The 14,070-nt window shown below is 38.9% G+C and overlaps 1 long non-coding RNA gene across 1 annotated transcript; it reads right to left on the bottom strand.

The window, feature by feature from the left end:
* Positions 1–1,140: 1,140 nt before the first annotated feature.
* On the bottom strand, positions 1,141–5,207 carry LOC307123126. Its single transcript, XR_013816132.1, has 7 exons — positions 3,919–5,207; positions 3,255–3,328; positions 2,969–3,016; positions 2,802–2,885; positions 2,446–2,651; positions 2,119–2,278; positions 1,141–2,020 (listed from the first exon to the last, which is right to left on the bottom strand). It is a non-coding gene; the product is annotated as an uncharacterized lncRNA (long non-coding RNA).
* Positions 5,208–14,070: the final 8,863 nt, after the last annotated feature.

Here is a 14,070-nt window from a genome sequence, read left to right as displayed (position 1 = left end):
GTTAGGCTGTTTAAATTTGCTTTTCAAAACTGCAACAGAACTAACGAGCAGCATCACAAGCTGTTTATTTCCCCTGCTAATTCTTTCTGAATGCCAGGGTATGGCAACTGCCATACTCTGCTATACGTAAATGCTCGAAACGCACAGCATTATTCAACAGGAAGATAAGGTGGGACATATCGAACAGCTCCTCTCCTTTATTAATAGCCAATAGCGTTTTCCTTATATTATCATCGATTTGCGCATATGATCCGCTATGTGTTTACGTGTCTCTGGACCGGAGCAGACTGTGTGCAGCGGTTCACATGACACTAACGTGAATTCAGACTTAATTCGCCCCAATGGAAAGCATATTTACACGCGGTCTGAATCGTTCCCTTTCTCCTATAAAGTGCACTATATGCCATTCACCATGTAGAAAATAGTAAATGTGTGAACAAGTGACCAATTTTAGCTACAGCTTCAGTGTCTATTTGGGGGCGGGATGCTGTAGATTCTAGAGAGAATTTGATTGGACAGAAAATCTGATGAGAAGCTGAAGTGCAGAGTGATGTCATCAAAATAATTGATCCATACTGGTGGAAGTGAGAGACTGTTAGTTTTAAATGCTTGCGAATTTTGTCATTGTTTTGGAGCACACTATAGGTGATAGATAACATTAAGACTAACATATTCATACTAAAATCCAAAACAAATTTATTTGATGGGGACTTTAAGTATTCTTTTCATGTTTCAGTAACAGTAAGATTTTACCACAGTGAATATGTAGAGGGTAAAGGCTGCTTTTCAACCTATTTGAATCTGCCCAGATAGCAATGAGTCGGCGGACCACCGGCGGTGATCCGGCGGCTGTAGAAGCGTCAGAATTGCGTAATCGCAAACATGTTTGACGGCGCACCGCCGGCGGCAGCCGCTTTTTAAAAGCGGCAGCCGGCTTCCTACCGCCTTCGTACCGCCGCCGGCCCGCAGGCAAACCGCCGTTCCGCCGCCTTTATACCAGAAGGCGGCCCGGCGGAGGCAAACGCTTTTTTCGAACGATCTGCCTCCGCTTATTGTGTAATAAATAATATATATATTTATTTATTATTCATATATTTGTAACATGCAGTTTATGATGGATAATAATTGAACAAACCAGATAAATTCCCATTTGGCATTTTTATTCCACATTTCAAAGTACATTAACTGTCAATGATACAAGATAATATAAATTAAATATAACAGACAATAAATAAGCTTAAATAGGCCTATAAATAACAAAAAACATTTACTAAAGAACCTGCATGTTTCCAATTAAATTTTGGTTTAAAAAAAAAAAAAAACAGCCTTACAAGCAAATTATAACACTTACAATATTTGTTAATAACAAATAGGTCAGCTCTGGGATGAAAAGAATTACCATTAAATATTATATCAAATAATGAGGATATTTGGTACCAAAGAATGTGCAGGATACCAAATAAATCGAGGTATAACATCACATTTAACAAGCCATTTCTAACAATAGCATAAATGGTAATAATTTAGAGTAAAGCTCTGGAGAAGAATAGAACAGTAGTAGAACAGAACATTATAACAAGCCTGACTATGGGTTCTCCGGTTTTCCCCGACCTCCAGAATGAGGCAGCGCAAATTGGCTTATCTTCAGTGATTTCTTGTGCGCCTATATAAAGGACAAACAACCTCGCCATCCCATATCTATCCAAGGAGCTGCCTTCAAGGCAGGGTCACAGGGAATAAAAAAAAAGTAATTTCCACAGTGAACAGTGTGGATTGGGTGAGTGTAGCCTGAAACTTCTGGCTTCTTTAGGGGTCTTGATGTTACTGACTGCAGGATAAAGAAAGGGTTCCAGGTGTCAGTAGTCAGCCTAGGTGTAAGAGGTCGGCTGTGGGTCCCTCTCAGCTGTGCGGCGTCTTTTTCCACCTTCACGATCAGATGCTCCTTTCAGGTAACGCATAGCGCTAACCTGGACCGCCTCATCAGTGGCATCCTGGGTCGCCGGGTTCTTCCGGATGGCTCCTGTAGAAAATACAGATCTGTCATTCCATGTGAATGTCATAAGGCCACACACATCTACTTAAATATATAACAAATTTATATATTTATATATATATTACTTTGAACAATGGTCTTCAGGAACATGTCTCTAAAACATGCTTTATCCCCTACACCCGTCCAGGTTGTATTAATGGAAAGGTGATTAGAGAAGATACTCTAAAGCATTCGCCACACGGTTGTCTTTAGGTCCCTCCCACATTTGATTGCCAAAAACCGAAGCTGAAAATACAAAAAAGTGTTACAAATTACATATCTCTGAAGCTTCTCATACATAAATATAAAAATGTGACAGGCTGTGATTCAGACTGTAGAATATGCAGTGTACAATCTTAAATTTTACTTTTTAGATTACCCTACAGCATTATAAACAAAATCAGCACACTTACTGGAGCTCTTTATCCTGCCTCAAACTGTTGTCAAGCAACGCCAAATGGGTTGTCTAGGGGGAGTAACAGACCCCCTGGCAGGGATAACTCTCCAAAAGACACATTGGCACTGAAATGTTGCAGCATAGTGTCCATTTTGTTGTCCATGCTATGCACAACATCGCCAAACTCTCCAAGACGTCGCAGCATTAGGGTCTGATCTGCACCTACAGGGGTTCACAGAATAAAAGAATAAAGCAGTCAGTCCTGGTCCCTCAACTACTAAACTATGACATTTACAACTAGGTCTACTACATGTACAGGTGGCCCCAGTGGGAATTAAACCAACAACCACAGGTGTTGTTTGCAAGTTGTACCTGATTGCCCAGTACGAGCAAACGTCGTCAACATTGTCCCAACTTGCTTCACCTGCTCATGAAGTGAGCCGCTGTCATCCGAAGCTACAAAATGAAAGGCATTTGGTAATTTTGGACCTACATCACAGTCAAAAAAGTAAAATTTAAGAAAGAGTGCATGTTCTCACCTGCTCGTGCATTGCTTTCCCTCAGGGCTTGGTTCTCATTCTGGAAATCTACATAAAAAATATTTTATTTTAATTATATATATATATATATATATATATATATATATATATATATATATATATATATATATATATATATATATATATATCAACAACTACAGGCACAATTTTCCATACTGTTAAAGTTTCCAACATCTGCAATTTCCTGTTTGTCCATCTCAACTCCTTTCAATATTCTTCTCCTTATAGCCCAGTAACTAGACATTGTGACTAACAATTTATTTACCTTGAAAGCCGAAACGATTGTCCAACAATAGGTCTCTTGGATGAAGATAACCGATTGTGCTCTGGTCAAGGTATCTGCAAGAAAATGTGAACAAAACCGCATTAACGTTAAATACAGAATATACAGTAGCTATGCTGTGGGGGGAAAAACTGGTCAGCCAAATGTGGAACAGTAAAATGTATTCATTCAGTGTAGTGATTCAAGTAAACTGCATTGTCCTCAAACATAATAAGTACAGCAGTTCAGAGAAATAACTCATAAATGACCTTAAATGCTAGAAGAACAGTAGCAACACAGCACATGTTAGCTAACACTTGCTAAAATTGACCTAACGTTAGCAGCATGCTTGTTCGGACTAACAAAATAATTTAAATAACCTATATACATCATTCTGTTTTGTTAGAAAACACCAAAAGTTAAACTTAAGTCTTTCTAGATGTAAAGCTTTGGCTAACTTACCTACAGTAGCTAGATACATTTTAACATGTAGAACATGCTTGAACTCAGTGTGTAAAAAAGGCGAAACAGCACGTGTTAGCTAACACTGTGTATTGTGCACTATATCAGCGTGCGTGTCTGAACAAACTAATTAAAACAACCTACCGGTATATACATCAAAAATGAACATAATATTGTGTGACACAAAAAGGAAACATGTACTTACTTAAACGCTCGTAGTCGAGGATATTTTCTGATCTCCTCTCTTCAAATACTAAAACCATGTGATGAGCGGCCGCTGTTGGTAAATCTGTATGTTTTACCGGTTTGTCTTCCGTCTTTTTTAAGTATACTGCCCCTCTCGGCCGGTGGAGGTACTTCTCTGTTTTTTTTATTTTATTTTTATTTAAATTAGTACATGTATAGACAAGTACAATACAAAAAGTACAATGAGAGAAAAATAAAAATAATAAAGCATTGTGGTACAGTTCCGAATATGTAGAACAAAGAATAACAACAAATGTAACACTGTATATAAAATAAATAATAAAAATAAGAATTCTGAGATAGAAAATACTTTATAATATTAAGGCAGTCACATGAAATTGAAAAGCTTTCAGGTTTCTGTTTTTGTAAGCTTTTTGTTTTGCGACCTCATGTTTGAGAGGGTTTCAAATATTGTAAAAATCAGCTTTATAAGAGGTAATATTAGAGGGCTTCTTTTGAGTTATTCTTGTCTTATGAATGTAGAATTTTTCCTAAATAATTAATAATATATTTTTGTTTTTCAGAAAAATATGGGTTTTGAAAACAAAGTAAAATGTCATGAAGTTAGTTCTAATTTTTTGTCATGTCTATTTTAAAGTCAGTCCAAAAAGAAATAGAAAAAAGGCCAATACAAAAATAAGTGTTATCCTAAAATGAACTTTCAAACTTTCTTAACCCTCCTATTATGCTAAAAAAAAAAAAAGTATTACATCCATTATGGGTCAAATTGACCAACACTGTTTAAACACACTCGACATGCAAATAATCAAGTGAAAATTTAAATGTAATTTCCTAAACCTAACCTTATCATGGAATCAAGAGTCAAGAATCTGTTATAAACCCTAATGGCTTTGGAGCAAAAAAAACTAATATTTGATATAATTCACATATAGGCTATTATGATTTTATAATCGCTTCAAATGTGAGAACTAGTTAAAATGCTGTCAGTTCCACTCTATTTCCCAACAAGCCAAACATAGCCAACGTGGCTGGTCGAATTTGAGAGTAGAAATCCTTGTATTTCACAGCGGCTTGCCGCCAGCCGGCCGCGGTCCATTAGGCGGAGGCAACCGCCAGAGAAAATGAAGCCGGCGGCCCGCCGGCTAGTCGGCCGCGGCATCTCGCAAGAAATGGGAGTGACGTATTCGGCGGCAAACGTTTCATCACCGCCAGCGGGACGCACCTATAGCCGACAGCTTAGGGCCGGCGGCAAAAAGAAGCCGTGCCGATATTTTTTGCTATCTGGGTGTGTGTGGATGTCAGTGATTCTGAAAAGGCGGCTTAATAAACAGAAATGCACAGCACACAAAATATTTTTATTATAATGTTTAATTAAATAGTTTTATTTATAATCAACATTTCTCTTGCCTCATCCACCATCTTGTGTTTTGACCAAGCTTAATGCAGTGTAGCCTTCTGGGATTGCCTTTTCTGTGATCCTGCCTTATAATTTGTCCCAAACCAAGTGTCTTAGGCAGTATATGACACCTACCTTTTGGAAGAACCTTTGTTTCCCAATGCCTTAAAATACCGCCGTAAACAACTCACTTGGTTTTAGAACAGAACAGAACATTACTCTTTCTCTTTCATCTCATCACTCCATCTTCCAGCAATCAACACCGCAAGACACATTCTCAGCTACCTAATCATTCTGTTGTTCTCTGTCATTCCCTCATCACTTCGTTTCACACTGACATCATTTCCCCCTCACTGCTGCCTCTCACTCGTATGTTTCTGGTGAAACAGTTTACCACATAATTGTAGTATGCTTTGTGTTTAATCAAACTGTTTCACTAATTATACATACTAAATGATGCATAAATCCCCTCTCTTATTGCAGTTTTAGCTTTGATGTAGTCAAACATAACATGTGACTTTTCTGGTACTGCAAATCCTGCTGGGAGTATTTTCAGTGACTGTTTACATGCTAAATTAATAAGATATTCATCAGAATGTGGTCAGAAATTTATGTAGTCATGAGTTTTATGTAGTCATGTTGGTTACGGAAATCAGGTTTCATGACTTTTTATGACTTATTAAATTCTGTTGATGATATATTATATAAGGAAGGAACAGTTTTGTCTCTTTTTTCGAATCAGTTCTTAACCAGAATACTGACACTGACCTTTGTGAATCAATGAAAGTATGCTGCCGTTGTACTCTCAGAGCTCAATTAAATTTTCTTAAAAAAATATCAAATAAATATCACAATGCCTGTTGGACTAACATAAAAATAAACGTTCCCTGAGATACGTGAACGAGTACTGCGTCGCTCTAGATACTGATGGGGAAAGCTCCTTTTTCCTCGATTACTTGGGTTGAACTTAGAGGTCAAGGCCCAGCCACACATACTACAATCATTCTTATGGCCTACATCGTTTAGGGCACACTGGGGAGGCCCCTTGACAACTTGTTCCTGGGAGGAAGAAAACAGAAGGCGCGAGGGGCGGAGTGGCTTTCTGAAAAGAAAGTGACCCGCGAGCGCAGAGGCCCAGCACGAGCCACACTGGTTGTGCAACATTTGCAACAACATCGCATAAATTTGCTAGAAATGTCTCTCTTTTGGGAGAAACTCGCCGGGTGGCTGTAGGGGTGGCTCTGGCAGGTTTCATCGCCATAGGCTTGTGCAGCTCTGCTGCCTCGCCATTGGTTCGAACAGCTTTCACTGCATGAACCAATGGTCGTTCAGTTTCACTGCGTGATTAAAAAAAAGCTTCAGTAATCGATGAGAAAGGAGATTTCCCCATCAACGTCTAGCGACGGAGTATGAGTGAAGTATCGAAAGGGTTATTTTATTTTCATTATTTTCTATTGTTTATCACTTAACTCTCTCGAGTCTGCGATCGCGCCGGCACTATCGGCTCTCTTTTTTTCTTATCAGTGCCAAAGAGACTCAAATAAATCTGTCGTTTTTTATCATTCAGGCAAGTGTTATACGTCATTATAATCTTTAAGTTTTATAAATGATAATTTATAAAACGTTTTACGTTTTTTTTGGTGTACAGTCACAATTGTACAGTCTTGTACGTTGTATTTTCCATATAGATTTTTCACAGGTGTTTTACTCATATTTTGAATTATGCATTGTGTTGTGTTTTAGGGTTGATGGAAATGTCTGTAACCTTAATGGAAAATGTACTGGTAATTTTCTGGCAGGACATCCCGTGTTTTTTTTTCTTTTTTTTTTTACAGATTTTGTTTCATTGTAAAATGTCACATATGTTAACTGCACAGTTAGTTTGTCTGCATTCTGTTTCTTTCCCAGTGTCTCAATGTCCTTTTTTTCTTTCTTTCTTTCTTTCTTTCTTTCTTTCTTTCTTTCTTTCTTTCTTTCTTTCTTTCTTTCTTTCTTTCCACACACACACACACACACACACACTCACACACACACACACACACACACACACACACACACACACACACACACACACACACACACACACACACACACACACACACACACACACACACACACACACACACACACACACACACACACACACACACACACACACACACACACACACACACACACACACACAACCTCTAACACAGCCCCCCAAACACAGTTTCCTCTCTCTCAAATAAAGATATAATGATGATTATGTATTTTCCTCATTCTATAAATAAAGCCGTGAAAGCGGAAGCGGTCGCTGTTTCTCCAGAGGCTTTGCTGCTAAATTCCCATTCTGAACACTTCTTAATGCTCTTCTTAAATTATTCCACTGTTAGGCAGTGAGCTAATTTACTAAGATAATTACCTTCTGCATTTGCAATTAGACTTATTTTATGAGCTTTAACTCTCCCTACCTTGTTATGAATTACCTTCCTCTCAAGAGCCTCTCCTGATGTTGTCTGAATTTTTGGTGTGTGTATTTAACTAATAGCCGTTTAAGAAATTCTGGGGGTGTATTAAAATGCACTCAAAAAATGTATGTGCTGTATGCAAGTCTGGTTATGTGGATAATTACAGTATGCAGTTTAGAACTAGTTTTTTATATTTTCTAATGAAAAGGTGAGTCATGCTTGCTCGTGCAAAACTCGTCTTGAAGATCGTGGTGTGGGTGTTTGCCAGTTGCTAAGGTGTTCTGAGTTGTTGCTGCTGCTGTTGTTGTTGTTGTTGTTTTTTTGTTTTTGTTTTTTTTTTCATTGTCGTGACATTCTGAGTGGTTGCCGGGCCACTGGGTTGCATTTTATTTTCAATAGTCCACTTTAGACATTCTACCTACTACTGTTTACAGTAACTTTGCAACTGCATGTCAACTAGCTCTTATTAGGGGTGGGGTAAGTGCTTTCTGGTAACCGATGTTGATATTTAAAATCACCAAAACAAACACGCCCCTATTTTGATAGCTCCGCCCCACACATATGTAACCCAGGCAATGACTATGGTGGAATGCCGTGCCAGCCGGCAGAGGGTATGCCATCAATAAGTGAAAGCAATGTGTATTACTATGGTAATCCAGGTCGAATGTTCAGTGAAAAAGTCATCCCTTACATCCCAAAACCACAAACACATTTCTCATGAACAACTCGATAGCATGAGCACAACAGTCCAACTAACGAATATATTACAAATATGACAAGATTAGAGGGTTATATCGATCACGAAAAGAGGAACCAAAGGAAGCAAACATATATTAGGAGTTTATTGTCTTACTTTTTGGACGCTTGAAACAGAAAGTGGTTTAACGTTACAGGATGTGGAAATGAATGGGTCTTTATCATCGCTGAAGTGAACGACGATACTGTATATTAGTTCTGTAAAACAAAACAAAACCAATGTTACTCGCCTATCGAGAAGAAATAAAGCAACCTTGGCGTCCGATTGCAGGCCTTAGCGCTCCTTGAGTTCTCTCCAGCGCTGGAAAGCTGATACTTCTTGCCTGATCGTGAGCCTTCTTTCGTTCCATAGACATTTTCCACATGTGTTTTTTTATCTGCCATCTCTCTCTTTCTGTCGTCGCTCGGCTAATGTCCGTCCTGTGTTGTGTCTTTTAAATAATGACGTGCACTGAGCGCTCTCTTCTCCCCGTAATTAGTAGACACGCCCCTTACTGCTGATTGGTTACAAGTTTTTTTTGGTCCATGGCCCGAGACACTTTAATAAAGCATTTTTGAAATAGCACTTACCCCCCCTTTAATAGAATAAGTTGACATGTTGCAAAGTTACTTATAGTTAGTATAATGTCTTATGGGGGACCATCAAAATAAAGTGTTAGCAGCTATTTAGCAGTCTACTAATACTCTAACCATTGGTAGTTGACATGTAGTTGCAAAAGTACTTATAGTTAGTAAAGCGTCTAAAGTGGACTATCGAAATAAAAAGTTACCTAATTTTTATTGGTAATGCCACAGGGACAGCATAGTCGAACGATTCATTAGACAACTTTTGAGGCATACGCACATTTAGTGAAACACACACACACACACACACACACAGATTGAGTGACAGCACCGAGTGTCTCTCTTCTATTTTTTGCACCTGTAAATCCAAACGACACAGCTTTACTGAAACAGACACACTCCAGAAACCAGCAGCCGTGGAAGACAGAGCTTGAGTGAGTGTGTGTGGGATTTGCTCCCTCTGATGCAGAAAGTACAGCTCAGAGACACCTGTTTTTTTTTCTCCTTATTTCCAGGTTTACCTTCTTCCCTGCTTACTGAGATTCCTGAGATCTTTCTGAGAGGCCTGGGGGTTAGTTGGTCCTCCAGAGGGCACATGTTGAATATGTACGACTCTTTCTCCGCTTTGACTGTCACTCCTTCCTTGCTCAGAATAGCATCAGGTGTCTCATCTGAGATGAGATAAAAGAACAAGATTTATTCAAAAACAATCGCTTGCATGTAAAGTGGGTAGAAGGTCAGAATGTATTAAAATTCTATTGCTGTCATTGTATGACAGCTGTCATCTCTAAAGTCTGGAAGTTTAATCCTGTGCACTTATATAGGGTATGCTATGGTTGAAGATGAGAGGGTTAACCAAAGCTGTAATTGGATGTCCTAGATGTCACATAAACTCATTATTTTAGGAATATAACATGATGTAGATATGCCAGCACAAAGTAGCCAAACCAATGCAACACACACATGCATAAATATTTATTTTTCCTCTTGATGTGTACACAGATTCAGATGTGGCTTTTCTCGTTTTCTCTTTATTTTTAACAGCAGTACAACTTGGGATGGGTCACAATGATCACTAGGGATGGGTCACAATGATCAGCAAGTAATTCATCAAGTAATTTAGTGAGGTTAAAACTAGTTCAGGGGTTTTGTGTGAAATGAAGTTTAATCAATAATAATAAAATATCTGTAATATTACTGTAATATTAATGAAATTATTATTTAATAGTTTTATATTATTAATACAAATATGAATTAAATGTGTAATATAATTTGTACATAATTTTATATAGTACTTTTTGTAATAACTTTAAACACATTTAATAAGTAATATATATACACTCACCTAAAGGATTATTAGGAACACCATACTAATACTGTGTTTGACCCCCTTTCACCTTCAGAACTGCCTTAATTCTACGTGGCATTGATTCATCAAGGTGCTGAAAGTATTCTTTAGAAATGTTGGCCCATATTGATAGGATAGCATCTTGCAGTTGATGGAGATTTGTGGGATGCACATCCAGGACACGAAGCTCCCTTTCCACCACATCCCAAAGATGCTCTATTGGGTTGAGATCTGGGGCCTCATTTATAAAACTTTGCGTAGGATTTGCGTCAGAATTGGCGTACGGATGAAACATAGGACGTGCGTACGCACAGAAATATTCGGATTTATAAAACCGTGCGCACGCACATCCTACGCAGTTTTCCCTTAATAAATCACAATCAATTCTAAATGTAGCGCAGCTTTTGCGGCTTCATGTCACGCCCATAGTTGCCCATAAATAGTCCGTGAAACGCCCACAAGTTAATATTCATAGGTTGCGAAATCATGGCAAACACAGAGAGGAAATAAAAAAAAAAGTAACTTCACTCAATGTGAGGTAGAAGTTATCGTTGGCGAGGTTGAAAAGAGAAGAAAAGTGTTGTTTGGAGGGCACAGTGTGGGCATTACTAATGCCAAAAAGACACTTGAGTGGCAAAAGGTTGCAGACGCCGTAAATGCTGTAGCCTCACAACCTCGGACTATCGCCGAAATAAAAAAGAAATGGTCGGACATCAAAGTCGAGGCAAAAAAATCGTCTAGCGCTCCATCGCCAGAGTGTGTCCTCTTGCTGTCTGAAGATGCGTTCACTCCGAATCCTTCCATTCGCCACATCTTCTAGAGCACAAGCCATTGTGCGTCATTACGCATTGAGATGGGCATTTTATTTCCATCCATTTAATTGAATCTGACAAGCTACAGATGTCGGTTATAATCTACGTGGAAATGGGAAATAGTTCCGTGCAAATGTAATGTCTTGCAGCTTTCTGAATGGTTGAGACATACGTCATTTTATCAAAAATAAAACTAAAGGCATATGCATGAATACCATGAACGTAGCTGATGAAGAAATTTTACTATGAAAACAACTTTCCCCAGTGGACAATTAATAGGCCTACATCTATCTATTTATCTATATATCTCCCTAATTATCTATCTATCTGTCTAATTGCATCTATCTGCTCCGCCAGACGGACACTTGACGAGAATATCAGTTTTGTACATTAGCTATTTCGTTGTTTACCATATTTATGAGGATGAATTGCAATGCATAACATGCCAATATTATTGCAGAACATATTTCACTTTTCTTTTTGCAAATATGTGTTAATTTGCATTTATGTTGCAATTTTCGTTTGATTTTGTTTGTTTTACACTGCAGATCGATCAAACGGGTGTTCGTGTAGGCTGTTCATTGTAAGACTTGCTTTGTGAAGTCTTAATGTTATTTATGAGAGGCATAGCCATTTCTTTTACACAACGGTCTACAGTTTCACACACTTTCACGTGTTTCTTCCATCTGCCGACGGTGTCGCCTTTTCTCATTTCACCCGTTTTTGTGCGTACGCCTGGGTCAGAGCTTGCGTGAAGGACCGCACATTTTCCCGTCAAGTTTGCTTTTTATAAATACCAATTATTGCGTAGAGAGCGGCGTACGCCTTCTTTTGTGCGTACGCAACGTTTATAAATGAGGCCCCTGGTGACTGTGGGGGCCATTTTAGTAAAGTGAACTCATTGTCATGTTCAAGAAACCAATTTGAAATGTTTCGAGCTTTGTGACATGGTGCATTATCCTGCTGGAAGTAGGAGGATGGGTACATGGTGGTCATAAAGGGATGGACATGGTCAGAAACAATGCTCAGGTAGGCCGTGGCATTTAAACAATGCCCAATTGGCACTAAGGGGCCTAAAGTGTGCCAATAAAATATCCCCCACACCATTACACCACCACCACCAGCCTGCACAGTGGTAACAAGGCTTGAATCAGTCGGCACATTCTCCTCTGACCTCTAGCATCAACAAGGCATTTTCGCCTTGTTGATGCTATATATATATTTAAACCGATCAGGCATAACATTATGACCGGTGAAGTGAATAACACTGATTATCCCTTCATTATGCCACCTGTTAGTGGGTGGGATATAATATATATCCTCAAAGTTGATGTGTTAGAAGCAGAAAAATGGGCAAGCTTAAGGATTTGAGCGAGTTTGACAAGGGCCAAATTGTGATGGCTAGATGACTGAGCATCTCCAAAACTGCAGCTCTTGCTGGGTGTTCCCGGTCTACGGTGGTCAATATCTATCAAAAGTGGTCCAAGGAAGGAACAGTGGTGAACTGGCGACAGGGTTATGGGCGGCCAAGGCTCATTGATACACGTGGGGAGCATAACTGAGCATTTGATGGCATTTCACTCATGTTGGAATGCGTCAATGGCACATTTTCATTGGTCGTAGCTATTATTTGAATTAATAATTGGTTGACTGCCAAATTACAATATTAAATAAATATTGTAATATATATTAAAATATGTTATTATTCAAGTATTTTTATTGAGTTTTCAATTGTAAACACTTATAAAACAATTAACAAGTCCCCATACAGTAACCCCAACATACACAATAGTAAATGACAACAACCAAAATAAAATAGTAAATACATAAATAAATAAAATAAATAAATAAATAAAAAATAAAAATGACACGTTACAGAGTTACAGAGCCTGTGAATCAATTATGTTTCAGTGTTTCCAGCAGGAAATTGTAAGTTAAAATAATCCAGAAATGGCTGACATACCGTATAAAATCTCTGGGTTGATCCCCTGACCGTGTGTTTCAACTTCTCAAGTTTCAGGTGTGCCATTACATCCTCAACCCAGCGCCTGTGTGTGGGAGGCATATTTGACTTCCAATTGCGCAAAATAAGACGTCTGGCCAATAGAGATGAAAACGCAATGGCGTCTGATTGTGCACCAGATATCGCCATCCCAGCAGGGGTCACACCAAATATTGCGATTTCAGGAGCAGGGCTTATCTCTGTGTCACAAATGTAAGAAAAAGTGTCAGAAATTAAAGACCAAAACTGTATTAACTTTGGGCAAGCCCAGAACATATGACAGAGGGTAGCCGGAGCCTGACGGCATCGGGAGGAAATCGGGTCGACATCTGGATATATCCTGGCAAGCTTACTCCTAGATAGATGAAGCCTGTGGAGCACCTTAAACTGCAGCAAACCATGTCTGATACAGATCGAAGTTGAATGTATTCTTTTAATTGCGCTTTGCCAGGAAACGTCCGACAGTCCAAATCCTAGTTCCCCCTCCCATCCTGCCCTAATATGACTAAGTGACGGCGAGGAGATCATCTGAATATCCTCATATAATCTACTCACTCCTCCTCTTTGATTTAGATCCCCCTCCAACCACTCCTCTATCCAGTTATTTGACGAGAGTAATGGAAAGGAAGGGAAATGTTTCCGAACAAAGACACGCACCTGCTGATACCTGAAATAATGCGAACTGGGGATATTATACTCATTTACCAGCTGCTCAAATGACATGAACACACCATCCTTAAAAAGATCTTTCACCCGTTTCAGACCACTCCTGAACCATGACTTAAATGCTGTATCCATGAGTGAGGGTGGAAAGAGTGCGTT

The sequence above is a fragment of the Gobio gobio genome (genome assembly GCF_949357685.1).
Source record: "Gobio gobio genome assembly, chromosome: 3".
Lineage (NCBI taxonomy): Eukaryota > Metazoa > Chordata > Actinopteri > Cypriniformes > Gobionidae > Gobio > Gobio gobio.
The sequence above is the reverse complement of the archived record's forward strand: the minus strand, read 5'-3'. Positions and strand labels throughout refer to the sequence as shown.